This window comes from Aedes albopictus, chromosome 2, assembly GCF_035046485.1.
Source record: "Aedes albopictus strain Foshan chromosome 2, AalbF5, whole genome shotgun sequence".
Classification (NCBI taxonomy): Eukaryota; Metazoa; Arthropoda; class Insecta; order Diptera; family Culicidae; genus Aedes; species Aedes albopictus.
This window is the reverse complement of record NC_085137.1, coordinates 154,091,556-154,117,941: the sequence shown is the minus strand read 5'-3', so window position 1 is coordinate 154,117,941 and position 26,386 is coordinate 154,091,556. Positions and strand designations below refer to the sequence as shown.

Here is a 26,386-nt window from a genome sequence, read left to right as displayed (position 1 = left end):
ATCCTGCAGGAATTCCTGGAGTACTTTTTGGAAGAATTCATGTAGTGTGAAGAATTTTTAAAAGAAAATTCTGGGGGAGTTTTTAGAGGAAGTCCTGAAGGAACTACTGGAGGAATTTTCGAAGTTATATTTTTTTTGCCATTTTTATTTCCTGGAATACGAATTCATGGACTACTTCCTGGTATAAATCTTGGAGGAAATCCTGGAGGAATTCCTGGAGAAATCTTTGGAGTGTTTTCTGGAGGAATTCCCGGAACATTTCTTGTAGGAATTTCCTGGAGTATTTGCTGGATTAATTCCTAGAGGAATTCCTGTAGTATTTCCAGGAGGAATTCGTAGAGCAATTCCTGGAGGAATGCCTGGAGAAATTCCTGAAGGAATTACTGGAGTACTTGCTGGATGAATTTCTGGAATATATCCTGGAGGTATTCCTGGACGAATTCTTGGAGAAATTATTAGCAGAAGTTTTGGAGGAATACCTGGAGAAATTTGCTGGAGGAATTTTTGAAGAAATTCTTGGAGAAGTTCCTGATGGGATTCTTGGAGGAATTCTGGGAAGAAGTCTCGGAGCAGTTCCTGGAGAATTACCTGAAAGAATTGTCAGAGGAATCCATGGGGTTGAAAAAATACTTGGATATATTCCTGGCAAAATTCCTGAAGGGATTCTTGACAGTAGTCCTGAAGGAACCCCTGGTGAAATTCTTGGGGAAGGCCCTGTAGGAATTTTAAGAGGAATTCCTGAAGGTATTCTTGAAATAATTTTAGGCATATGTCTTAGATGAATACCTGGATGAATTCTTGGAGATATTCCTTGGGGAATTCTTGCAGAACTTCCTGGTGGAGTCCTGAAAGAGTTCCTGGAGCAATTCCTGGAGTAGTTCCTGAAGGAGTTTCTTAAGGAATTTCGGGAGGAATTTTTGACGAAATTCCTCAACAGTTTTCGGAGGTATTGCTGAGGAAATTCCTGAAGGAATTCTCGGACGAATTCTTAGAGATATCTCAGGAGTTTTTTTTTTTTGAGGAATTACTAGAGGATTTTCGAAGGAGCCTAGGGGTGTTCATGGAAGAATTTGTGAAGGATTTTTTGAAAAACTGTCCAAAAAAATCCCTGGAAGAATTCTACGAAAAATTCCTGAATAAGTTCCTGGAGGATTTCCTGAAGTATTTTCTGTTGGAATTCCTAGAAAAAATTATTCACGAATTTCTGGAAGAATTTCTGGAGAAATGCCTGAAAATAATCTCGGATGAACCCCTGGAGTAATTTTTGGACGATTTCCCGGAGGTTTCAGGAGAAATTCTATGAGGGTTTTCTAGAGAAATTCCTTGAAAGCTTCTTGGAAAAAAAACAAAGAGTAATTAATGGAGGAATTCCTGGAGAAACTTGGAGGAATTTGGACATTTGCGGATGGACTTGAGAATCAGAGAAAATTTTGGAATACTTGACATGGCTATTATCACCATCATCACAATGTTCAAATTGGATTATGCACATAAGTGACTCTGTTGATCACATGTAGCTTACTTTTCCGTTAAAACAAAATCATGACGAACAAGGGTATGATAAAGATTACTCTCCAACATTACATCTCAACGCTCTGCACAACCAACCAAGAGAGCCATCTCTGTTATTGTGTGCTTAACCTTTAAATCCCACCCAATCGCGCACATGGCGTCTCGAGAAACCCCAACAAAAACAGAGCCCGCGCCAAAACAGAGAGGCCACAGCAAAGCCTTCCGCATGATTCTCTCGCTCTCCAGGAATTTTCCTTTCGTTTCGTGGAAATCAGGTCATTTTTCTCGCACTCTCCGACCAACCGTACCGACGACTATCATTTCCCGGAAGAACATTGGCCTCCACAGTTGGCCGACGGCCTCGACGACTGGCAGTTCGTGTTCGCAACTCCACTCGGACGGATACTAGTGTGCCTGTTTGTTTCGAACCCCCACCTTGATCCTGTGTAGTAGAAGACCCACCACCACCTGTGCTCCTTTCCGGTTCGCTTCCGCGTGCGACGCGTCGTCTATCTCTGTCTGTCCCAAGGGAAAGCGCGTTCGAATATGTTGTATATACATATTCTTATTTTCCCACCGCTTTGGTTGGTTTGAAGTGCACGCAGAGTCCTTTCGGTGCAGGTCCTTGAGTGAGTGGTGAAAAGAGTTCAAGGAGTGGTGAAGAGCAGCCGGATTTTGTTCAATCTAAAGTGCGATTTCCCTGTTTGCGGTGAATCTATGCTTTTCGCCACGGATGTCTAACATGTGTCAAATTATTTGCTGTACAATTTCTTTCCGTGAATAATTGAGCCGTCGTCGAGGGAAAGCATTCAATGTGACGAGGACGAGACCGAGCTGGGCTCCGACAGAAGGGAGGAATCCGAGGAATCTGTGTGGGAAAATTGAGTTTTCGTGTTGTTGATGCGGGTCCAATCGGAATCGTATAGTTAAATGGTGAAACAATCCTCGATGCTCGGTTTCCGTTTGTTCAGCGAGAAAACGTGCCGATCCTTTTTTCATGTTGTGTTTTTTTTTATCATCGTTCTATTCACCAGGGAAATTTCACTGCAACCGAGTGCAGAGCACACAGCTCGGTGCGGTCGTACACGACAATAATGCTGTCCCAGTGCTGCAGTGGAGAGCGGGTAATCAGATTATTTAGTTGATGCAGCAACAGAAGATCTCCGCGTGGAAAAGTGGCTGCGGAAAACGAGTGCACAGTGTTCTTGCTATCACGGGAAAGGGATGAAATTTGTTTTCTTGTCCGGTCGATTTTGACCAAGCTCTTGAATCTAACTATTTTTACATTTATTATTTCCAAATTTTTCTGTCCCTTATCGAATTGCGTTACGGAAGTATTGTATTGGAGGAGATAATGGGAATGGGTTTAGCCAGAGGTTACCAAACTATTTGCTGTCGCGGCGCCCTTTGACATTTCCAAAAATGTCACGGCGCACCAAAGTTTTTTTTTAAATTTTGGGCAACTTTCACTTTACAGTGTGCAAGGCAAAATAGTGAAACGCTTCTCTAATGTCATGTTTTCAGAATTCAATAATTGGAAAACTAACTATTTTTTTAATTAATTTTACAAAGACATATATGTAAGATTTAAAAAATCATGTTGATTTCATCATAGAAGTTTTAAAAATAAGAAGAAACTCAGATGTACAGGTAAAACAAGCTGGTAAATTTCAACAATTCAGCCAAAAATTCTAAAACGTTTGCAATAATTTAAAAAATCTTATTGAATGAAAATGACTGCACAGAACTTGACCAAAGCTTCAACTTTTTGCGGAAATTGCAAAGCAATTCTTTTATTTATTTTGGAAAATTTCGGCAAACTGGGACACATGAAAAGATTGTAAAGACCTGCCAGGTGGGCTTTGATTGAACTTATTTTCATAAATTTCAACTTAAACCCTTTGGGCCTGGATTGGCCATAAATAACCCCATTGATGCAACCGAGCCTAACAAACATATTCGAGTTCAGCGAGGTTGCGGCAGTACTGATGAAACAGTTCGGTTCAAAAAGGTCAAAGCTAGCTCCAAACCAGATCGGAAAACCTGCATGCCGATAAGCTGTTCCGAAGACCTTGTAATTATTCTGAAAAGAACGTAAATAATGTTCTTGAAATAAAAACTTTGGACAAGTTACCTATAGTAAAATCAAAAGCTAAGCTGAAGCTTAAGAATTCCAAAAACAATTTCGAGTCAAGTACAAGACACTGAAGACGACCTTACAGTTGAGGTCGAAAAACGTATCTGTCAAAGGATGCAAATTCTTAGTGGAATTAAAAGGAAAAGTACTTAACGCGATTTTCTTTTTTTATTTAATTTCAAAAACTTGAAATTTTAATATGTGGTTTCAATTGATATGTTTAAAAAGTATACCAGAAATCCTATGGAACAATCTGACTCTTCGAAAGAATAAAAAAAGTGAGCGACACTAGTTATTCTAATAAAAAAACATTAAAGATGTTCCGCAATACAAATAAAGAGATTGTTTTATTTTTGTTTCATCACAAAAGCCAAAATCCTGCGGCGCACCTGGGAAAGGTTCGCGGCGCACCAGGGCACCGCGGCGCACAGTTTGGGAAGCACTGGGTTTAGCTATAACTTTACTGTTAGTTTGCCAAAACGTCAGAGGTTTCATAAAAACTTTATGTAGCCATCTGAAGCACCCTGAAACGTCTTGACACGCCTCGACCTGGTCAATTGGCCAAGTACCCATACAAATTGAGCAGAATTTGATGAATTCAGATTAGTGTTCGACAAGCGATAGCTAACTTTGACCTAGAGTTGGCCGAAGCGAGTGCTTTAATAGCAGCTTGGCTATCCGAAAACATAGGTAGGGTGGGGCGGGGCAAGATGGGCCGCGGGGCAAGATGGGTCAGTGCCATTTCGGAGCGAGTCATATTTTGATTATGTTAATAATTTTGTTAGGTGACCAGCATGAATATACAAAAGTTTAGGGTATTGATTGAAAAACTATTCACTCTGATTGGAAATGAAAAATAAAATGGCTTTTAGCCATTTTTCTTATACGATACATTCCATATACAGTATGACCCATAAAAAATGCGGAAGTTTTCAAAGTCATCGTTCCCCTACTTCGAACTGATTAACCTTGCATGTATCTATTGGATAGTGGCTCTTTTTTTTTTGTTTTTCCTTCTAAACCATAGGGGGATAATCTGCTTAACAGACACCCTAACAGAAGGTTAGGGTAGTGTAGGTCTGACAGGCCGTCTTCTACAACAAAAGTAAAATCCAGGACTACTCTCTCCTCGTACCCACTAAACCATTCCTATGGTCGCCAAACCCTACGTCTCTCCGGAACCACCAAGAAGGTATTGCTTCAGAGAGGGGCTAGTGCACATCGCACCCACAAGGTTAGCTGCGTAGCCTGCAGCAACGAACATCGATGACTCGCTTTGGAGAGTCCATCACGGTAGCATGCTGGCGCTTAGCCAGTTTCCCGAGTGGTCCTCGCCACTCCCTTTGTCCTCGGAAGGCGGGCAGGGTCAACCCCGCCCGCGCCCTACTGCTGAGCGGACATCAAGAACTGATGCCCACATGCAACCCGATCTGACCTGCCCGCAAAGGAAGGGTATCACTACCCTTCAGGCCCTATCAGATGCATCCGTAGGTTGCAGACAGCAGGATCTCACCTACCCCGACCCTTGCCGGGGACCCCTTTCCAACCGCGGGCTCGGATCCAACCCAGTAGACCGACGCCACGACAGCACCGCTACCGGGACTTCCTCTCCGCGGCCACTTAATCGCTGTAAGGGTCGATCTCGACCACAGGGCACCGGTATGACCTACGAAGCCGACTCCGAACCCCTGGACCACCTCTTGTACTGCATCTGGACTAGCCATTCTCCGAGTCCACGCGCCAACTCCTCTGTAGCTCCCAGACGATGTGGGTAATAGCCGTTGAAACGGCGTTCCAGCCAAACTCATCCCTACACATCCTCTGGACCAAGTTGTCCGGAGTTGTGTCCTCCCCGCATGTGGCAAGCATGCGGTCACGCATTGTGCGAAAACGCGGGCACACGAACAAAACGTGTTCCGCCGTTTCCTCTAAACCATTGTACACTGGGCATTCGGGAGAATCCGCATGCCCGAAACGGTGTAGATACTGTCGGAAGCAACCATGACCTGTAAGGACCTGTGTCAGGTGGAATGTGACTTCCCCATGGCGTCTATTAATCCAACTATCTACCCTCGGTATCAACCTATAGGTCCACCTTCCTTTGGTGGAACTGTCCCACGCGCGCTGCCATTTGACCATAGAGGCCATCCTGACAGTCCTGCGTATGCCTCTTGTGCCGCGCATTTCGAAGCACTCCATGTCCTCACTGATAAGAATGCTGATAGGCACCATACCAGTAATGACGCAGAGAGCGTCGTGTGACACGGTACGGTACGCGCTCGCAACCCTCAGGCACATAAGCCTGTAAGTACTTTCCAGCTTCCGTCGATAGCATTTAGTTCTTAGCGCGGTGCCCCACGCCGGGCCGCCATACCTAAGTATGGATGTAGCAACACTAGCCAGAAGCTTGCGCTTACTGGCGTACACCGCAGAGCTATTGGACATCATCCGGGACAGTGCCGCAATAGCTGTGGAGGCTCTTTTACAGGCATAATCGACGTGGCTACCGAAGGTAAGCTTATCGTCGATCATCACGCCCAAGTGTTTGACGGAGCGCTTTGACAGGATAGTACAGTCTCCTACACTGATCTCCGTCTGCTGCTCCGACTTCAGGTTGTTAACAACCGTCACCTCTGTCTTGCGGTGAGCCAGCTCCAGTTTTCTGGACCGCATCCACGCCTCCACAACCTTGATCGAGTGGTTGGTAGTCAACTTTACCTCCTCGATCGTTTCACCGTAGACTTCGAGCGTAATGTCGTCGGCAAATCCGACAATCACCACTCCCACTGGATACTCTAACCTCAACACCTCGTCGTACATGACATTCCATAACACCGGACCCAGGATGGAACCTTGCGGGACTCCTGAGGTTATGTGAAAGCACTTCCGACCCACCTCCGTGTCGTAGACTAGTACACGATTCTGAAAGTAACTTCCGAGAATCTTGTACAGGTACTCCGGTATCCCCAGACGCAAGAGCGCATCGGCAATAGCAGACCAGCTGGAGCTATTAAACGCATTCCTTACATCCAGAGTCACTACCGCGCAAAAACGAATTCCCCTCCTCTTAGGCTCGAGTGCTTTCTCGGCGGTTTTTGTAACCGACAAGATAGCGTCTACGGTGGACCTCCCCTTCCGGAAGCCGTACTGGTTACTCGAAAGACCATTTTCGCCCTCGGTGAACCGCAACATTCTATTGAGGATGATCTTTTCGAGCACCTTCCCCGCCGTGTCAATCAAGCATATTGGTCTATATGCCGACGGGTCTCCGGGTGGTTTCCCCGCCTTTGGCAATAGTACCAGGCTCTGCCTCTTCCAAGCTTCTGGGAAAACTCCCTCGTCCAGGCATTTCTGCATAGCAGACCTGAACACTTCGGGAGCCTCTGCAATAGCTACTTTTAAGGCCAGGTTCGGAACTCCATCCGGACCTGGGGCCTTACCTACGCTAAGGGACTTAGGTATCCCCGCAAGTTCCACATCGGTGACCCTCTCCTCATCGCCAGCCCCAGTCCCCGGCTGTCCTACGAAAGGAGGCCAAGGACTAGGATCATGACGCGGAAAAAGTCCTCCAATGATCCCCTCCAACATCTCTGGAGATTGCTCTGTAGGAGCCATCACACCTCTCGTCTTGGCCATAACGATCCTGTAGGCGTCACCCCACGGGTTCGTATTGGCACTCTGACAGAGACCCTCAAAGCAGGCCTTTTTGCTTGCTCTTATCTCGGTCTTAAGCGCGGCTTTTGCAGCGGCGAACACCACCCGCCGTTCGTTTCGCTCTTCCTCTGATCGTGCTCGCTGCATCCGCCGCCTAGCCCGTAGGCAGGTGCGGCGCAGGTCCGCAATCGCGTCGGTCCACCAGTAAGCCGGTGGCCTCCCATTTCTAGGGTGGACTCGCCTAGGCATGGTCGCATCACACGCACGTGAGAGCACCGCTACCAGCTCGTCGCCGTCTAAACCGATTAAGTTTCGCTCACGGCGGAGCGCCTCCCTAAATACCCCTTCGTCAAAGTATGATGTCTTCCACCTGCGAGGGCTTGGCCTTGGCCTAGCCGCCTCTTCTTCTATCCGCTGTCTGCTGTTATTGTAGTCGATACTGTAGCGAACCGCCAGGTGGTCGCTGTGAGTGTAGCCATCATCTACTCTCCAGTTCGAACTACTTGTTAGGCCAGGACTACAAAAGGTCACGTCAATAATTGACTCCGCTCCGTTTCGACTAAAGGTACTCTTGGTACCGACATTAGCCAAGTCGACATCTAAGATGGCCAGTGTTTCTAGCAGGATCTGACCCCGCTGGTTCGTGAAACGGCTTCCCCATTCCACGGCCCAGGCATTAAAGTCGCCCGCTATTATCACCGGCCTTCGCCCTGTTAGCACGGTCGTTAAGCGGTCCAGCATTTGCGTGAACTGCTCGATCGGCCACCGCGGAGGCGCATAACAGCTACAGAAGAAGACCCCGTTTACTTTGGCGACCACGAAGCCCTCATAGGTAGTAGACACCAACTCCTGAACGGGGTATTTACCCGTTGTCCATATCGCCGCCATTTTTCTGGTCCCATCCGCGACCCAGTTGCCGTTGCCGGCGGGTACTCGGTATGGGTCCGATATGATGGCGATATCCGTCTCCCACTCAGAAACTGCCTGACAAAGCAGTTGCTGAGCCGCATCACAGTGGTTCAGGTTCAGCTGCGTTACCTGCACTGTGATTTGTTGTTCACTGCGGCTTTCTTGAAGGCCGGGCACCTTGGACCACCCATCGGATGTCTGTTATTCGAGGATTTCCCGGTACAGATCATGCAGATGGGCGGACTCGTGCAGCTTTGGGCCTTATGACCTTCAGCGCCGCATCGCCTGCACAGTTTGCGCCTGTCGGGGCCTTTGCAGTCCCACGACTTGTGTCCTGGTTCCAGACACCTGAAGCAAACCTCTGGTGGCTCGTGGAATGTCAGGTGACATACACACCAACCCACCTTTATGCTCCCTACTTTAACGGACTTTTTGACGTCCGCCACAGGTAGCTGAACCAAAGCTATCTGTGTCCCTGCTGGCCCTTTCCGTAGCTTAACGGCTGCGGCGGCCACCTGCACATCGCACTGTTGCCGCAGTGCCGTGACGAGCTCTTCCACTTCAGTGATCTCATCGATGTCCTTGACCTTCAGAGTCGCCTCATGTGTCAGAGCCCTCACCTGCACACCCTCACCAAGGACCTCTTCTGCCAGCCTCTTATAGGCGGCGCCCTTGTGCTCCTTCTGGCGCTTCAGCTCCAGGATCATCTCGCCCGTACGAGTACGTTTAATACTGCGTACGTCGGCTCCAAGACCCTCAAGCTTGGCGTCGCTTCGCATCATCTTCAAGACGTCCGAGTACTTGGACTGTTCCGTCTTGATGACGATAGCGTCGCCTTTCTCGCGCTTGGCACCTGCCCTCCTACGCCTTGGCTTGGCGTCCTGCGCTACTACCTGCGGATTCGCCTTCTTCTTCCTCTTCCGCTCTACCTTCGTCCAAGGGGGGTCCTCCCTTCCCAGCTTTCCGGGAACCCTGGCTGGATTCCGACCTTCCGGCATTATTGGGGTAATGATTCGCCTGGCCTTGCGGGCACCGCCAGACAGCTCCTCGCCTGACGGTTGCCTCGCCCGCTTCTGCGATTGCTTGCCCCGTTTGTCGCGAGCAGTCGCTTCCGCCAATAGAAATACACTAGAACTTCAATGGCGCTGTAGTCACTTTTCCTATTTAATTGATTTCATAACTTTTATTGTAATAATTGATCTTTTTTTTGTGTCCAGCTTGAAGAGGTTCTTTTGTTTTGGTAAACAAAATTTATTTGACACTTCTAGTACCGCTACTGACGCTGTAAGGGCGTGGCAAACTAGATGTTAGTCACACGAACAGTCGCGACATTGAACTTCTGTGGCTAGTTATTCTAATCTTCCGCCTTATTCGGACTTCCTGCAAAGGAGAAGGCCTCCGTTTGGGTAAACTTCGGCACTTTCTCATTTGCAGGCTCCGCTGCTGCAGCAGTCAGCAACGCGAGTGCCGCGTGCTCCTGCTTGGCATCGTCGATCGACGCCCTAAGTCGAAGCAAGGCCGTTTTCAGGTCCTTGCTTATGTTCGACTTAGTGGACGCAAAGTCGATGATTTTGCCAAGCTGCTGCTCAGCCACCTCTATTGCGGACCGTCCTTTGGATCCTCGGTTGACGGCCCTCAACAACCACGCTCCGTCCATAACCTCCACCGGCTGGCTTGCCGGGAAGTGGACTGGAGCACCCACGCTTGAGCTGCGTACGCAACTCCCAGCGCCTATCTCCTCACTTCTCCTTGTCGGAGATCTCATCAGCCCGCTTCTTGTGAAGGGGTTGATCCCACCACTATTTCCACCTAGATTCTGATTTTTATTTGACTTCATGATTAAATCCCACGAGTAGCACGGGAAAGAATGTCCACCACGCCAGAGCCCTGCATTAACGCGGTAAGGGACAGCTTACTGTGGGGGGTACCCAGGTACCCCACAGGCTCCGTTAAAGATCGAGCATCTTTTTCACCCCCTCGATCACTCATTCCTCAGCACGGGTCGCTTGACACCTTGAATTGGGGTTAGTAGTCCTATTCTTAGCCGGCGACTACGCGGCTGACTCGCAAGCGGGGGGGTGCGTCAGGCCCCAGGACTTTCGTCCCTGCTGCCCCTGGATAGTGGCTCTACTACCACTTATCTGATAATGGCAAAGGAACATAGACTTATTTCATGCACCTTTGGAAACATAACGTTGAACATATGGATGTCGAAATCGTTCACGCGCCAGAGGCCGTTTTTTAAGGATATAATTTTTTTCAATAGGACAGATCGGTGAAGTACTAGATTTGTAGTAATGAGCTGAATTTTAGTATGGTGAGAAGGTAAATTCTCCGTTTCTGCAATGAAATGGTGCAAAAAGCGTGGGTATTATGATTCCTTGCCTAATTTGATGCTGTTTGAGCAAAACTTTGGGCAACAGTGTTGTTTTCGTTTTTTCTTGTAACATAAACAGCATAGTTATCCAAAGTTTTGCTCAAACAGCATCAAATTAGGCAAGGAATTATAATACCCACGCTTTTTGCACCATTTCTTCGCAGAAACGGAGAATTGACCTTCTCACCATACAAAAATTCAGCTCATTACTACAAATCTAGTACTACACCGAACGTGCCCCATTGCTTTCAATCACATTCAATCAAATTTTATTTTCAAAATAGTACTTTTATGGCTGAATAAGGTCTTCACCAGGAGTTCGTTGGTTTGCCGAACAAGAACGATAAAAATATTAACTTATAAATTAAGAGACATTTTCTGAAAATTGAACTATTTGACAAATGACAGTTTTTAGAAAATATTATGTTTTGAGCATGAAATTGTTTTTAGGTACTTAGTATTTGTACCTATCATAAAGGTAGGTTTATATGCCTTCATCGACAAAAAATTGTTCTGAAAAATGTTCTTTTTTTATTAATTTTATTAATTTATTAATTTATCTTAAGCACAGTGTTCACTCGGACGTCGATGCGATAACACGTGTTTTATCGACTGTACTGAGATTTTTTTTGCCGCACGTCTAGTGCACCTTTTTATTTTCTCAAACGGAATCTATTCTCTGAATAGATATTACAAAATGGACAAAGTACGAAAGAATACGCTTAAGGTAGTTTTCGCGAGTGGACTCCGGGCACCTGCTCATCTGGATGTGATCCGGTTCACTGCAAATGTGCTGAAAATTCCCGCACCAGAGGTACACACGATCTACAAGGATGAAAACGACCGCTGTTTTTACATCAAGTTTCTGGACGAGCCGGACTTTAATTGTTTTGTGTCGGGAATTGAGGAGCAGTACCGTTTTGAGTATGGAGACGGAGAATCAACGTTTGTAAAACTCGAAGTTGCCAGTCAGCTATTCAGGTACGTGAGGATTTTCAACCTCCCTCCGGAGGTGGACGACAGGGACATCGCCGCGGCTCTTGGCCAATTCGGGACGATACGACAACACGTTCGTGAGCGCTACCCTTCTGACTACGGTTACGCGGTGTTCAGTGGAATTCGCGGTGTCCACATGGAAATAGCCAAGGAGGTCCCTGCCAACCTGTACATCGGTCACTTCAAGGCGCGTCTGTACTATGAGGGGTTGAAGAACAGATGCTTTTTCTGCAAGCAAGAAGGGCATTTGAAGGCCGATTGCCCCAAAGCGAAGAGTATGAAGGTTGCTGCAACGGCAGGATCATACAGCGGAATAGTAGCCGGCGCCCTTGCGAACAATCGGTCAAAATCCAATGATGGCGCATCTCAATTGAAGATGACGCCATTGCAATCGAGAAACGATGGAACTGCTTCGAAAGCAAGCGAACATCCCGTGAACCAACCTGGAACATCAGGAGGAACAATTTCGAAAACGAAGACAACGAGTTCATCTGTATCAACACACCAGGAGAGCGAGAGCATGGATGCTGCCGATATCGCTCTTGAGCAAAATAGGGATACTGTCGAGGCATCGGAAGGCTACAGTGGATCATCCAGCAAGGTATCACCAAGAAGAGCGCGCTCTCGGAGCAAAAAACAAACTGTGGAACGAATGGAACAACTGCTGTCACAATGGACTTATCCACCGATGAACCGAATTCATCGCGGTCCGAGAATTTTGACACTAGAGCGGGGCCGTTCCAATCAGAATTTGACGATTCTGATTGGAACAGACCCCGCTCTAGTGTCAAAATTCTCGGACCGCGATGAATTTGGTTCATCGGTGGATAAGTCCATTGTCTGGTAGATCAAGGTCTCGGAGTACGGGTAAGCGCAGAGAAAAAGCGAAAGGTAAGGAGAGCGGAGATCAAGCGTAGTGCTTGTCTCTGAAGATTAATCTGTAGAGCAGTATAGGTGAGTGCAGCGTGTTTATCCGGAACTCACCAATCAAAATGTGAACAATCCATGCCGTTTATTCGTAATGTTGGTACAATCAACCTAAATGGGATTAACTCTCAGGTCAAAAAGTCACTTTTAAAAGATTTCATATGGAATCACGATCTTGATATAATCTTCATTCAAGAGCTCGCTTTCGAAAATTTTGCGTTTATAGGTAGTCATACGGCCATAGTCAACATCAGCGAAGACAAAAAAGGAACTGGAGTCCTTTTGCGTAATAACTTGAAGTACTCAAACGTTATACTGAATATCAATGGTCGAATCACGTCATTAACGGTCGATTCGGTGAATTTCATTAACATCTATGCACATTCGGGTAGCGGTTTTAGAAAGGAAAGAGAGAAGTTATTTCGCGAAGATGTACTCATTCATCTTGTCCATGGCGTAGAAAATGTGTTGGTGGGAGATTTTAACTGTGTGTTGAATGGAGACGACATGCTGGGATCAGTGAAAAATTTTTGTGGTGGCCTTAGATCGTTAGTAGAATCTCTCGATTTAAAAGATGTGGAAAAAGTAATTTTGAAAAAGCATGCAAACTACACTTTTGTAAGAGGTGCATCCAAATCTCGATTAGATCGAGATTTTTAGCATCAGAGCGTATGATTCATTCGGTACGGGAAATCAAAACGATTCCGTTGTCTTTTTCTGATCATCACAGCGTTATTCTTAAACTTGATGTTACTAAGAACCAGGAGGTGATTTTTACTGGCCGTGGATATTGGAAATTGAACCCGTTTTTTTTGAACCATGACGATATCATGGAGAGATTTGCAAACATGTACACTAATCTGAAAAACCGCAATTCGTATAACAATCTAAATTTCTGGTGGAATAACGATTTCAAGTTTAACGTTAAAAAGTTTTTTAAAAGTGAATCTTTTCACCGTAACCAAGAAATTAATAGAGAAAAAAGTTTTTACTACAGATGTTTAGATGAACTGTTTATAGAACAAGCAAATAACAATCCTGTTGATAATGAAATGAAAATCGTCAAATCAAAGCTGATGCAAATCGAGCAGAAGAAATTAGAATTTTACAAAGGAACGTTCCACAACGACAATGTTCTACAAGATGAAAAATTAAGTTTATTTCAAATCGCATCCAGATTGAAAAAATCAACTCCAGCGTCAGCAGCCGTCTTGCGAATCAACGGACAACTAACTTCCGAGGCCAGAGTTTTGAAGGCCGGCATTTTCGATTATTATACTAACACATTCAAAAAGCAAAACAGTGATTTGGTCGATCATGATAATGCATTGAGTTCAGTAAGATTATTTTTAACTGACGAAGATAAAGAAACTTTAAGTAAACCAATTGAAATGTCAGAACTTGACGACGTTGTACGAAATGCATCCAAAAATTCTTCACCGGGTCCGGATGGATTATCATATGCTTTTTATCGAAAATGCTATGATATAGTTAAACATGATATGCTAAAACTTTTCAATCAATACCTAACGCAAGGTGAATACCCACCCGCACTTTTCTCAGCCGGAATCATAGCTTTAATCCCTAAGAAAGGCGACAGCCATGATTTGAATAACCGACGCCCCATCAGCATGTTGAATACGGACTATAAATTGTTCACAAAAATTTTGTGGACAAGACTGCACCCCTTGTTGAGTAAACTGATAGGACCAGGTCAATCTGCCTGTATTGCTGAGCAATCTTGCACAAAAAATGTACGCATCTTAAGAAACATCATGCTGAAGGCCAAACAGACAAGGCATTTCAAAGGAATGCTATTGAGTTTGGACCTAGAAAAAGCATTTGATCGAGTCGATCACGATTTTCTGTGGCTTGTTCTGGAAAAGTTTAATTTTCCTGGAATTTTTATTAATTGTCTAAAAAAATTATACAAAAATGCCACATCGAAAGTTATATTTAATGGATTTTTCACAAACTCTTTTCCGATTCAAACTTCAGTGCGACAAGGATGCCCATTAAGTATGGCGCTTTTTTGCTTATACATTGAACCACTAGTTCGCATGCTTTATGATGCTGTTGGTGGTTGTCTGATAAGCAACTACTTCGTAAAGGTAGTTGCATACGCGGATGACATCAATGTCTTGATCCGCAACAATCACGAGTTTGATAAGGTCTTGGAGTTAGTCAACTACTTTAGCATCTATGCTAAAATAAGGTTGAATGTTGTTAAATCAAAATTCATGCGATTTAACAATTGCAACTCAGGGCCCCATATGGTAAAAGAGGTCGACAATCTAGAAATTCTCGGAATAAATCTTCACAGTAATTACAGTTTAACAATTGAAAGTAATTATAACAAACTGATATCCAAAATAAAATTTTCTATTGCAATGCACGATCGTAGAAACCTAAACATTTTTCAAAAGACCGTAATACTTAATGTACTGGTGTTATCAAAGCTGTGGTATACAGCACAAATTTTCCCGCCTAACAACAAGCATATTGCACAAATACGTCAAATTTGTTTCAGATTTATATGGAAAGGGCATTTTTACAGCGTATCTAAAGATCAACTTTATCTTCCTGTTTACAAAGGAGGATTAGCACTAGAAGATATCGAATGCAAAGCAAAAAGCCTCTTTATAAGAAATATTTTGTACATGGACAAAACTCCCGACCAAAACATTGATGATTTCATGCTCCAACAATATCAAAACAAATTCGTTACTCGAAATACTCGAGAATGGTTGCAAGCAGCTGAACGACTAAAACAGCAGACTGTTTTAAACACAACCGGCTTAATTTATTCTTATTTGATCAACGAAAAAGCTATAACACCTAGAATTCAAAATGAATTACCTAACGTAGACTGGGAAAACATCTGGCAAAATTTGAATCAAAAGTTTATAACGACATCGGCCAAATCAACTTTGTTTCTTATTTTAAATGATTTAATTCCTACAAAAAGCAAAATGTTAAGGCACAACGTATCAGGGATTCAGAATTCCCTATGTGAATACTGCAATTCTCGTGATACAATGCAGCACCGTATCGAAGTTTGCGGTGATTCTAAAGTAACTTGGAACTGGGTAAGAAATATAATCCGTGATAGAATGAAAATTGTAATCCAAAGTCCAGACGAGATATTGTCACTGAACATAGGGGAGAAGGATCACAAATCAAAAGCAGCTCTTTGGATTGTTGTGGAAGTTATGAAATTTAATATAAGTAATTTTGGTAAAAAGAAAAACGGCACAGACTGCGTTAATGAATTTAAAAATGTAATACGAGAATCACGATGGAACAATAAGTATTGTTTTGCAAAACATTTTAAACAGTTTTTGAATATATGCTAAATTAAAACAGTTAATAATGTAATGTACTAAATGTAATATTGTAACGATAAAAGAAATTAAGAAAATAAAGCATTAAAAAAAAAAAAAAAAAAAAAAAAAAAAAAAAAAAAAAAAAAAAAAAAAAAGCACGGTTTTTAATATGTAACACCTTTTTTAGATTTTGTTTCCTAAACATTTGAAATTGTTTTTAAAATATTTTTTAAACATGGGCGTATTAAAGAGTACATATTTCTTCATGGTTTCCTCGCGTGCCTGGACATTTAGGCGCGCCCGACGTGTGGCCCTTGTTCGCCGTGCAAATCAGGCGCTTTGGTGCATCCGATAGGTGGTAACTGCAAGAAAGTGCTTCTTATTTAAGATGAATGTGTAGTAAAGCAACGTCAAAGAGAACTTCGAGCGCTGCCGTGGGAAATGAAGAGAACGCTCCAGAAATTGCCATTAAACACATCCTTTAGAGATGGCCTAATTTTGTTTGAGTTGTTCTCTCTTCGATCTTTTGCCACCATACAAGACATCCATAGGAAAATATTGGCCATTGTGCAAATCCATTTGATATACTTGGGGTTTAGACACCAAGTTTTGCCAAAGGTTCGCCAGCATTGGACGAAGGCCATACAAGCTTTTTTTTATTCTGAACTCGATATGGAGTGTCCAGGAAAGCTTGGAATCAAGAATAACTCCGACGTACTTAACCTGTTTAGTCAAAATGGTTTTAGAATCAAAGAGACGCAAAGGTTGAACGCCATCACGGTTTCGCCTTTCCGTAAAAAGAACAATAGATGTTTTACTCGGATATACCGAAATGCCGTATTGGCGACACCAACCCTCAACTACTTGAAGAGCGCTTCACATCGAAAAGGGTGCTGATACACATACCGACTAACAATGTTAGGTAGTCGTCAGCAAAACCATAAATATAGGAAAATCGCTGTTATTGAGCTGTCTCAATAGCGTATCTGCCACGAGAGTGACGACAAGACTCCCCTTTGAGGGCATCCACAAACATTCAATTAACCTTCCGTTAATCGCGCTGTTGTACTTTGTACAACGCATGAGAATTATCGACTATTACTTTGAAACCATCTTTTCTATCGATGTCAACACCAAATGTATTTTACAGGAATCTTATTTGGAATATTATAAGACCTTTTTTGAAAACAGTATAACTCCTTATAATGCGGAAAATTGAAAATCGCAATATGATGAACGTACTATATTTAAGATAAGATAGACAGTTGAATGTGAATTAGTGTATTTCAAAATCTAAATGATCTAGAAATATGGTGTCTTCGGCAAAGTTACTTGGGATATCAAGGGCCTTCGCGAGGTGATCTGAGAAATTCAGATTTCAACCGATAGGCGGCACTAGTGAGCATGTAATTTTTATATCCCATATAACTCAGGATCCTGAGTACTTAGAAAGATGGTGTCTTCGGCAAAGTTGTTTGGTTGGTTAAACACTTACTGATGGAGAGCCATTTGGTTTGAAATTCCACATCTAGGTGGCGCTAGTGGGCATTGAAATTTTATAACTCGTATGTCTCAGGACCCTGATTACTTAGAAAGAAGGTGTCTTCTGATCTACCAAAGATATCAACAAGATTCTGAATCTACCTAATAGATTCTGAATCTACCTTGCCAAAGATATCAACTTCCCAGGTAATCAGACTCGGAGATATATAAGATATAAAATTTGCATACTCATTAGCACCACTTACTGGCGAAATATTGATTTCAACGACCCATCAACCAAATGCACTTAACCTATTTGACAACTTTGCCGAAACCACCATCTCTCTTCTAGTAACCAGGATCCTGTGAACTATTGCATATACATTTTTTATGTTCACTAGCGTCATCTAGTAGTGAAACTACGATTCAAACGGACAACTATCTGTAAGTTTTCGATCTTTTAGAAGGTCGGCACAAGAGGTAACTTCTCCTCCATTTGGTCTTTGAACTACCAACTGAACAACTTTGCCGAAGACACCATCTATCTGAGTAAAGTGGAGCTTCGTGGCCGTTCGGTTAGCGTTACCAAGTGTGTAACCGCACCATGCTATCCACTGGTGCATGTAATGTATGTCGTGTCCATGGTCTAGTGTCATGTTCTTCTCAGTCTGTACAGCCTCTGGCTGAAGACGGTGTCCCGTGCCTTTTTAATCGGAACCCTGAGCTACATGAGATTAAAAATTTACATGCTCACTAGCGCCTCCTAGTGGTGGCATTTGAAATCAAACTGTCACTAATCTATAAGCCCTTGATATACCAATCATCTTTGCCGAAGACACTATCTTTCTAAGTAATGAGGGTCCAGAGATACATAATATATAATATTTACGTGCTCACTAGCGCCGCCAACTGATGAAATTTCAAATTAAACTGCGAATCATCCGTAAGTACTTGACCTACCAAACAACTTTGTCGAAGACACCATCTTTATAAGTTATCAGGTTCCCGAGATACATAGGATATAAAGTTTATTTGCTCACTAGCGCCGCCTAGTGGTGGAATTTCTAATTAAACGGCCAATAATCTGTAAGCTGTTTACCTACCAAATAACTTTGCCGAAGACACCATCTTTCTAAGACATCAGGATCCTAAGATATAAGATATAACATAATATTGCTAAATAAAAGAAAATCGGGTTAAGTACGGTTCCTTTGAATTCCACTAAGAATTTGCATCCTTTGACAGATACGTATTTCGACCTCAACTGTAAGGTCGTCTTCAGTGTCTTGTACTTGTCTTGTACTTGACTCGACTCGAGTCAAGTCAAGTACAAGACACTGAAGACGACCTTACAGTTGAGGTCGAAATACGTATCTGTCAAAGGATGCAAATTCTTAGTGGAATTCAAAGGAACCGTACTTAACCCGATTTTCTTTTATTTACAGATATTCCCCTAACAAGCCCAGGTTAATCATCATAATATTGCTCACTAGCGCCGCCTAGTGGACGTATTACGAATCAACTTTGTCAGCATCAATCATCATCATCGGTCAGGCTAAGGCCGGGGTGGCCTCTGCTGTACATAGTAGCCGCCTCCATTCCACTCGGTCCATGGCTGTTTGCCTCCAGTTCCGCACTCTGCGTAGGGTCCGCAGATCGTCCTCCACTTGGTCGATCCACCTAGCTCGCTGCGCTCCACGTCTTCTTGTACCGGTCGGATGACTCTCGAGAACCATTTTAGTCGGGTTGCTATCCGACATCCTGATGACGTGACCCGCCCACCGTAGCCTCCCGATTTTCGCGGTATGGACGATGGTTGGTTCTCTCAGCAGCTGATGCAGCTCGTGGTTCATTCGCCGTCTCCAAGTCCCGTCTTCCATCTGCACTCCGCCGTAGATGGTACGCAACACCTTCCGTTCGAAAACTCCAAGGGCGCGTTGGTCCTCTGCACGTAGGGTCCATGTTTCGTGCCCATAGAGGACGACCGGTCTAATCAGCGTTTTGTAGATGGTTAACTTCGTGTTACGGCGAACTTTATTCGATCGTAGAGTTCTGCGGAGTCCAAAGTAAGAACGATTTCCTGCCACAATGCGCCTCTGAATTTCTCTGCTGGTGTCGTTGTCGGCGGTCACCAGTGAGCCCAAGTACACGAATTCTTCAACCGCCTCGATTTCATCACCGTCGATATGAATTCGGGGTGGCGGGCGCGGTGATTCCTCCCTGGAGCCCTTTGCCATCAAGTACTTTGTTTTCGACACATTAATGACTAATCCGATTCGCCTGGCTTCACTCTTTAGTCGGATGTACGTTTCCGCCATCGTCTCAAATTTACGAGCAATAATATCAATATCATCGGCGAAACCAAGCAGCTGAACGGACTTCGTGTTTATCCCACTCGTGTTTATCCCCGCTCTTCTTATTACACCCTCCAAAGCAATGTTGAACAGCAAGCACGAAAGACCATCACCTTGCCGTAACCCTCTGCGAGATTCGAAGGGACTCGAGAGTGTCCCTGATACTCGAACTACGCACATCACTCGATCCATCGTCGCCTTAATCAACCGTATCAGTTTATCCGGGAATCCGTATTCGTGCATAATCTGCCATAGCTGTTCTCGATCGATTGTATCATACGCCGATTTGAAATCGATGAACAAGTGATGTGTGGGCACGTTGTATTCGCGGCATTTCTGCAACACCTGGCGGATGGCGAACATCTGGTCCGTTGTAGCGCGTTCACCCATAAATCCAGCCTGATATTGCCCCACGAACTCTCTTGCAATCGGTGATAGACGGCGGCATAAAATTTGAGAGAGTATCTTGTAGGCAGCGCTCAGTAGTGTGATCGCGCGGTAGTTCCCGCAATCCAACTTGTCGCCCTTTTTGTAGATGGGACACACGATACCTTCCATCCATTCCTCCGGTAATACTTCCTCCTCCCAAATCTTGGTAATGACCCAGTGTAGTGCTCCAACCAGTGCTTCTCCACCGTATTTTAGAAGCTCGCTTGGTAGTTGATCTGCTCCAGCGGCTTTGTTGTTTTTCAACCGGCCAACCTCCTCCTCAATCTCTTGAAGGTCAGGGGCCGGAAGTCTTTCGTCCTGTGCACATACTCCTAGATCTGTTACCACGCCACCTTCGGTACTTGCAACGTCGCCATTGAGGTGCTCATCGTAATGCTGCCGCCACCTCTCGACCACCTCACGCTCGCTCGTGAGAATATTCCCGTGATTATCTCGGCACATGTCGGCTTGTGGCACAAAGCCTCTGCGCGAGCGGTTCAGCTTCTCGTAGAACTTTCGTGTGTCCTTAGCGCGGTACAGCTCTTCCATCGCTTCGCGATCTCGTTCTTCCTGCTGGCGCTTTTTCATCCGGAAGACTGAGTTCTGCCTGTTCCGCGCCTGTTTGTAACGTGCCTCATTCGCTCTCGTACGGTGTTGCAGCATTCTCGCCCATGCTGCATTCTTCTCGTTTTTCAACTGTTCACATTCGCCGTCGTACCAGTCGTTTCTGTGATTCGGAGTCGCGAAACCTAGTGCTGTAGCCGAGGTACTACCTATGGCGGATCGGATGTCCCTCCAGCCATCTTCAAGTGTAGCTGCGCCAAGCTGCTCTTCCGTTGGTAGGGCCACTGCTAACTGCTGCGCGTAGTCTTGAGCCACTTCTACGTTACGAAGTTGCTCGATGTTGAGCCGCGGCGTTCGACTTCGACGCGTGGTGATAACTGTCGAAAGTTTTGAGCGCATGCATACAGCGACTAAGTAGTGATCCGAATCTATATTCGCACTGCGGTATGTGCGGACGTTGGTTATATCTGAGAAGAATTTACCGTCGATTAGAACGTGGTCGATTTGGTTTTCTGTTTGATGGTCGGGTGATCTCCAGGTGGCTTTGTGGATATCTTTGCGGGGGAAGAAGGTGCTTCGGACTACCATACCACGGGAGGCTGCAAAGTTTACGCATCGCTGGCCGTTATCATTCGATACGGCGTGCAGGCTGTTTCGCCCGATTACCGGTCTGTACATTTCCTCCCTTCCTACCTGCGCGTTCATGTCGCCGACAACAATTTTCACGTCACGCGGCGAGCAACCATCGTATGTTTGCTCTAACTGCGCGTAGAACGCTTCTTTCTCGTCATCGGGTCTCCCTTCGTGTGGGCAGTGGACGTTGATGATGCTGTAGTTGAAGAAACGGCCCTTAATTCTCAACATGCACATCCTTGCGTTGATCGGCTGCCACCCGATCACACGTTGTCGCATCTTGCCCAACACTATAAATCCTGTTCCCAGTTCATTGGTGGTGCCACAGCTTTGGTAGAAGGTAGCCGCTCGATGCCCGCTTTTCCACACTTTCTGTCCAGTCCAACAAAGTTCCTGCAACGCCACAATGTCGAAGTTGCGGGGATGTAGTTCGTCGTAAATTATCCTGTCACATCCTGCGAAACCTAGTGACTTGCAATTCCATGTTCCAAGTTTCCAATCGTAGTCCTTATTTCGTCGCGTGGGTCTTTGCCGATTGTATCGAGTCGTATTTTCTCCTATGTTATTCGCAATGGGGATTTTTACGGGTGGCTTATTGGGCCTACGCCAACACTCCTGTCTCGCCGGAGGGCCATCGTGCCAGTTCTGTTTAACGTCCCAACCAACACTGGGACGACCACGCTGATGGGGCTACCACCTTGGATCTAGCTGGGCGTGGTGCAGCGTTTCTTACTCAGCCGCTGGATGCCAGAACAGACGCTGTTTGAGCCGCACCTCCTTGGTGAACAGACACTCGGATCGTACCTCCTCAATCTAGCTGAAGTCAGAAGGACAACAGTGCCCAGGCTGCACTACCAGCTAAGCACACAACTCTTAGCTGGCGGTCTTTGTCATCGCTTGACCCGTGGAAGCATGAGGTAGGAACTTGTGAGGACCAGAGCTATATTGGATGCTCTCCTTATCGACTCACCGTTTTGTCAGCATCAAGTAGCCCATGAAATTCACAACAACTTTGCCAAAGACAGTCCTTTTCTGAACAATCAGGATCCTTAGATATTTCAGAATGTATGGGTGTTGTACAAAGTACAACGCGCGACTGTTCGCGTTACAAAAATTGGCGCGAGTACTGAAAGGTTAAGGAATCGCTGCTAGACGCAATATCGAGAGGAGATTTCGGTTTTTGAGAATTTGGTGAATCCAATTGGAAATCATTGGAGATATACCATGACTCCGTGCGGCTGCCAATATGGCATCAGAAGGCACGTTGTCAAAGGCACCTTCGATATCTAAGATAACACCCAATTAAGATTGCTTTTGAGCGAATGCCTTCACGATATCGTAAACAACTTTGTGTTAAAAAGTCACAGTGGACCAACCAGATCGGAAGGCATGTTGGTTCACATTAAGTGACATGTTAGCCAGATGAAAAGAGGTCAAGCTGATAGGCCTGCAATTCTTTGCTTCTTCAATTCTGCATACGACGCACGACCCACTTTTAGAATAAACTTGACAGTAATATCTTGCCAGAATTTGGGAGTATACCCTGTAGCATAACTGCAAACAAGTAGTTTTTTTTTCAAAACATGTTTGAAATAATCAAACCTCTTTTTAAGCAAAGTATGATATATCCCATCTGCCCCAGGAGATTTGAAAGGAGCAAAACTATTAAGTGCCCACTCAATCGATTCTATTGTTACAATACTCCGAGCCGAGGCCAGGGAATCATAACAACAAGAAAAGACATCAGGTTCATCCGAAGATGTTATATCCACACATCCAGGGAAGTGTGTGCTGAATAGGCATTTCAGCACTTCCTTATCAGAGGAAGTAAGATCGCCATTTGGCAAACGAAGTTCGTTCACTCGGAAATCCTTAGATTTCGCAAGGATTTTGTCTAACCGACTGACTTCACTCAAACTGGAAACATTTGTACAAAGGTTCTTTGAAACGAATCGACAATATACAGTGCCGGGCCGACTCAAGACGCAAGAGACTCTCCGGCAATCCCAGGGTCGGCTAGCTACCGGGTAATCAAGGGGGTTTCGCGATACAAAATCTAAGAACACAAATCCTTCACTTTTCTTAGTATAATTGATTAAAACCCTAATTTGTGGCGTGTGCGTGTTGTTCTGTGTATAAAATTTGTGTTAATTTGTTAAGTGTTGCCTATTCTAATGCTTGTACCGGTACATACCGCTGCTTTCGTTGGTTGGTGGGTTCGTTGACCGAAACAGCGACTCCAGTCGAGCTGTGCGGCCGGAAATCTCGCCGGATGGCAAGGCGAGCGGTGTCTAGGCCGGTACTCGGCCGACGGGCCAGCGGGCGTTGCTGGTGGGGGGATGCAGGCGTCTTCCCTCTTGGACGCAATCGGCCGGCCGTGGACTAACCACCTTGGACGGACGAGAGGGGAAAGCTCCTTAGCGATTAGGGCCTATGACCCGAGCTATTGGTCCTCGTACAAGGACTCACGGTCTTTTACGATTAGGCGCGGGAACCGTTCCCGGTTCCACGGGCCGAGCCGTGTGCTGGACGGTAGACCCTAAAGGTCCATACAAAAGAGGTCCTGAGCGGTACTCCCCCAACGTTTCTTCTAGCATCCGCTAGTAAAAGGGGGGGGGGGGGGGGGTATTACACTTTAACCACTGCACTGAAAACACGTCTAAGCACACGGATGCCTGATTTTATAATCCTCAGCCTAATTTTGGCAATGGCAGTTAGAAATTCAATTTTCCCCATTCCGTCATTCTCATCATATACTGAATTTGCTCATTGCCTCAGCCATCTTCATTATTGGTAGCAAGACATCACATTTACAGCGGCACATGACCTTTTTACTTCTGTGGTATCTCTGCTGTTTTTACACAAGAAACGTGAAGGGTCCGACACATACAGCATATTAAAAAACAAAAATCAACAATTTGTAACCAAACGGTTACATCTTCCAGCCGGATCGTCCGGAGCCTCCGAACTAGCTTGAAGCATGCTTCTTCAAAAGCTTCCATGATGAAGGTCGTTGCATCATCTAAATCACTTGGAGTGTCAATGGTGAGTATCCATGAAATTTGGCCGTGACCAAATCAGTATAAAGATCCCAGTTTGTTGACCGGAGATTCCTGGAACGCAAAGTTTGCGAAGTAACATTTAAATGTTCATAAAAGATGTAGCGATGGACAGATAAAGATTCTTCATCTGACACATGCCAATTGGTCAGCTCGTGACTAATTCTACTAGAGCAAAGCGTTATGTCTAACACTTCCTCTCTAGTAGATACCATGAGAGTTGGGCGGTTGCCTATGTTAAGTAATGCAAGATCTGTACTACTTAAGTACTCTATCAAACTGGAGCCTCTCAAGTTAATGTCTGAGCTGCCCCAGATGATATGGTGAGCATTAGCATCACTGCCAACAATAAGCGGAAGGCTTTTTGAAGTACAGTAGGCGATGACATGTTGAAAGCATCCGTAGAGGATGGTTCATCATGCGGTAAATACACCGAACAATATACGTGTTTCCTGTTGAGGTTTCCAGCAGATACATCAATTGTGATAGCACATACATCTCTGGTAGTTAGTTCAGAGATGAGTGTAGCAACCATTGCGCTGTTGACAAGCACACAGGCTCGAGGCATGACACGCGAGTTTGACATTTCATGTTTACCAAAAGTAGCAAACACCCCAAGTAACACAGAAAACATCTTTTAAAATATACTTTTCAAAAGATGTATTATAAATGTCATATATGAGCATTAGGAAACATCTTTTGTTAATATTAGGCTCTATTTATGTTTATCAATTACAAACAACAAAAACACAATTTGTTTTGCTCATCGACTTCATCATGTATGAAATGTAGTGAATTTACTTTCAAATAACAATACTAGAGCATCACACTTATCGTGCAAGCAAAGTTATTTGCGTTCTCCCAACATTCAACCAAAACCAACTCCAGGTGCGATCAGAAATCTGCTCCAGCTGCAAGGCCAGAACGGCAGTGAAATCCCAAACGCCTATCCACCAGGAATCTTCTACGCGCTACAGCAAACTTTTTGGAACCAAATCGTTTTTAGTGAAACAGCCCTGTAATTAAGGATTTGCCAGCTTCCTGATGTGGCACTTTTTCTCACGGATTTCATCAGCACCTGCCGGTTGCCGATTGTTACATAGAATCATCCGCAAGCAAGTGTGCAATGCACCGTGATTCTATCACAGAGATCCGATGAGCTCAAACACCAGTATAAGCGTCCTTGTGCAGATAGCCAATTTCCTTACCATAATCAATATTTCGTTTTGATAATTTGGATTATTCAAGATTGTTTACCTTCAACAAATCAAACGTCACGATGCGAGAAAAATATTTTGACATGTGTCAAAATCTTAGCCTCACTAAAGAATAAGTTGTAATATAGTTATTCTTATGTTGTAATGATTGCCCCAAAACAAACAAACGAATATTTTTATATGCACGTGTTGAATTAACGCTATCGAGACGTATTACAAATGTTATTTAAAACTACCTCCACAATCTATTATTGGGTTGCTGTCATAATGCAATTTCAACGTTGTTTCAACTTCACAGGGATAATGAAGGCTTGTAGAAATTGATAAGTTTTTTAGTAACAGTACCGATCAAAAACTTGTCTACATATTTTTTGTTTAAATGAAAAAGTGAAATAAATTAGCTTTAATATTTTTCTATTTTATAAATAAAACTATTATTAACAGTACGTATGTACAATTTTCATACTAATATTTATTTGAGGCACTGTTAGAGTGGATTATTGTGATTCGGATTGTAGGTTTAACCAAAAATGTGATTGAAGTTGTTAAGAATACTTTGAACGGCACTGTAGACCTTTCGCCAATCTGCCTGCCATATTGCTTCTGCACGTGGATTTAAAATATATATTCACAAAGCAGTATTAATTGGTTGGGACATGTAATTTTTTCAATTCATATCAGTGGCGCTTAATTCACGGGCAAGTAAAAAGTGTTGTTTCACGATAAATCTTGAACCGCATGAAACACATTTGTATGCACCATTGAGTAATACCCAATTCAGATTTTTTTATTTGAATAGCTATGAAAAGC

The 26,386-nt window shown here is 44.3% G+C and overlaps 1 protein-coding gene across 3 annotated transcripts in view; it reads left to right on the top strand.

The window, feature by feature from the left end:
- The first annotated feature begins 1,596 nt into the window (after positions 1 to 1,596).
- LOC109420900 (ribitol 5-phosphate transferase FKRP) overlaps positions 1,597 to 26,386 on the top strand; it is an 80,346-nt gene continuing 55,556 nt past the window's right edge. Inside the window, exons 1-2 of one of the 3 annotated variants that reach the window (XM_062850627.1) lie at positions 1,597 to 1,928; positions 2,547 to 2,636. The gene's annotated coding sequence lies outside the window, so the exon portion shown is untranslated. Of the gene's footprint in view, positions 2,446 to 2,546; positions 2,637 to 26,386 lie in introns of all 3 variants that reach the window. The other 2 variants (XM_062850626.1, XM_062850625.1) reach the window with 2 other exon arrangements.